Here is a 2,500-nt window from a genome sequence, read left to right as displayed (position 1 = left end):
GCTCGCTCGCGCAACCTAAAATGGCCAGTTTTGGCCCGTTTTTGGGCTGTTTTGGCCTGTTTTTGGTCCGTTCTTGCGTGGCACGGCGACCGTCGTGAGCGGAGCAAAACGTCAGCCATCTCAGCACCCTGGAACCCCCCGGGTGGCACAGGGCTGGATGGGGCTTTCGTATAGCAGGGACGGTGCTGCCTCTCGCTTCGCTCGCTGTTCGCCGCTCACCGCTCGCTCGCTCAGCCAAAAATGGCCAGTTTTGGCCCGTTTTTGGGCTGTTTTGGCCTGTTTTTGGTCCGTTCTTGCATGGCGCGGTGACCGTCGTGAGCGGAGCAAAACGTCAGCCATCTCAGCACCCTGGAACCCCCCGGGTGGCACAGGGCTGGATGGGGCTTTCGTATAGCAGGGACGGTGCTGCCTCACGCTTCGCTCGCTGTTCGCCGCTCGCCGCTCGCTCGCGCAGCCAAAAATGACCAGTTTTGGCCCGTTTTTGGGCTGTTTTGGCCTGTTTATGGTCCGTTCTTGCGTGGTGCGGTGACCGTCGTGAGCGGAGCAAAACGTCAGCCATCTCAGCACCCTGGAACCCCCCGGGTGGCACAGGGCTGGATGGGGCTTTCGTATATAGCAGGGACGGTGCTGCCTCTCGCTTCGCTCGCTGTCCGCCGCTCGCCGCTCGCTCGCGCAGCCAAAAATGGCCAGTTTTGGCCCGTTTTTGGGCCGTTTTGGCCAGTTTTTGGCCTGTTCTTGCATTGCGCGGTGACCGTCGAGAGCGGAGCAAAACGTCAGCCATCTCAGCACCCTGGAACCCCCCGGGTGGCACAGGGCTGGATGGGGCTTTCGTATAGTAGGGACGGTGCTGCCTCTCGCTTCGCTCGCTGTCCGCCGCTCGCCGCTCGCTCGTGCAGCCAAAAATGGCCAGTTTTGGCCCGTTTTTGGGCCGTTTTGGCCAGTTTTTGGCCTGTTCTTGCATTGCGCGGTGACCGTCGAGAGCGGAGCAAAACGTCAGCCATCTCAGCACCCTGGAACCCCCCGGGTGGCACAGGGCTGGATGGGGCTTTCGTATAGCAGGGACGGTGCTGCCTCTCGCTTCGCTCGCTGTCCGCCGCTCGCCGCTCGCTCGTGCAGCCAAAAATGGCCAGTTTTGGCCCGTTTTTGGGCCGTTTTGGCCAGTTTTTGGCCTGTTCTTGCATTGCGCGGTGACCGTCGAGAGCGGAGCAAAACGTCAGCCATCTCAGCACCCTGGAACCCCCCGGGTGGCACAGGGCTGGATGGGGCTTTCGTATAGCAGGGACGGTGCTGCCTCTCGCTTCGCTCGCTGTCCGCCGCTCGCCGCTCGCTCGTGCAGCCAAAAATGGCCAGTTTTGGCCCGTTTTTGGGCCGTTTTGGCCAGTTTTTGGCCTGTTCTTGCATTGCGCGGTGACCGTCGAGAGCGGAGCAAAACGTCAGCCATCTCAGCACCCTGGAACCCCCCGGGTGGCACAGGGCTGGATGGGGCTTTCGTATAGCAGGGACGGTGCTGCCTCTCGCTTCGCTCGCTGTCCGCCGCTCGCCGCTCGCTCGTGCAGCCAAAAATGGCCAGTTTTGGCCCGTTTTTGGGCCGTTTTGGCCAGTTTTTGGCCTGTTCTTGCATTGCGCGGTGACCGTCGAGAGCGGAGCAAAACGTCAGCCATCTCAGCACCCTGGAACCCCCCGGGTGGCACAGGGCTGGATGGGGCTTTCGTATAGCAGGGACGGTGCTGCCTCTCGCTTCGCTCGCTGTCCGCCGCTCGCCGCTCGCTCGCGCAGCCAAAAATGGCCAGTTTTGGCCCGTTTTTGGGCCGTTTTGGCCAGTTTTTGGCCTGTTCTTGCATTGCGCGGTGACCGTCGAGAGCGGAGCAAAACGTCAGCCATCTCAGCACCCTGGAACCCCCCGGGTGGCACAGGGCTGGATGGGGCTTTCGTATAGCAGGGACGGTGCTGCCTCTCGCTTCGCTCGCTGTCCGCCGCTCGCCGCTCGCGCAGCCAAAAATGGCCAGTTTTGGCCCGTTTTTGGGCCGTTTTGGCCAGTTTTTGGCCTGTTCTTGCATTGCGCGGTGACCGTCGAGAGCGGAGCAAAACGTCAGCCATCTCAGCACCCTGGAACCCCCCGGGTGGCACAGGGCTGGATGGGGCTTTCGTATAGCAGGGACGGTGCTGCCTCTCGCTTCGCTCGCTGTTCGCCGCTCGCCGCTCGCTCGCGCAGCCAAAAATGGCCAGTTTTGGCCCGTTTTTGGGCTGTTTTGGCCAGTTTTTGGCCTGTTCTTGCGTGGTGCGGTGACCGTCGTGAGCGGAGCAAAACGTCAGCCATCTCAGCACCCTGGAACCCCCCGGGTGGCACAGGGCTGGATGGGGCTTTCGTATAGCAGGGACGGTGCTGCCTCTCGCTTCGCTCGCTGTTCGCCGCTCGCCGCTCGCTCGCGCAGCCAAAAATGGCCAGTTTTGGCCCGTTTTTGGGCTGTTTTGGCCTGTTTTTGGGCTGTTCTTGTGTGGC

The sequence above is a fragment of the Musa acuminata genome, unplaced genomic scaffold, assembly GCF_036884655.1.
Source record: "Musa acuminata AAA Group cultivar baxijiao unplaced genomic scaffold, Cavendish_Baxijiao_AAA HiC_scaffold_553, whole genome shotgun sequence".
Lineage (NCBI taxonomy): Eukaryota > Viridiplantae > Streptophyta > Magnoliopsida > Zingiberales > Musaceae > Musa > Musa acuminata.
Note: the sequence above shows the minus strand (reverse complement) of the source record.